Source organism: Penaeus monodon, chromosome 22 (assembly GCF_015228065.2).
Source record: "Penaeus monodon isolate SGIC_2016 chromosome 22, NSTDA_Pmon_1, whole genome shotgun sequence".
Taxonomy (NCBI): Eukaryota; Metazoa; Arthropoda; class Malacostraca; order Decapoda; family Penaeidae; genus Penaeus; species Penaeus monodon.
In genome coordinates, this window is record NC_051407.1 from 946930 (window position 1) to 947235 (window position 306).

Here is a 306-nt window from a genome sequence, read left to right on the forward strand (position 1 = left end):
GAGTCGACGGTTAAAGAAGAGAGATATAGACAGACAGACAACTAGATTGCCATATGTAAGCTTGCTTGAGACCACCTGTCTATGGCACCTGCGGTATACACTGAACTTGCATTAGGGGCATTAAATTGCATGTCCTTTGTATATGATCGAGAATAAACAGACGGAATCAGATGCACAGATCCACACCCACATTCATCCGCTGTAGCGAATGTCTTCAGATGATGTCAGTGTATCTTTCCACAGGAAGAGGACGCCTGAGGTCAGGTCAGTTACAAAGGAGGTCACGTGACAAGGTTAGGGCATTCG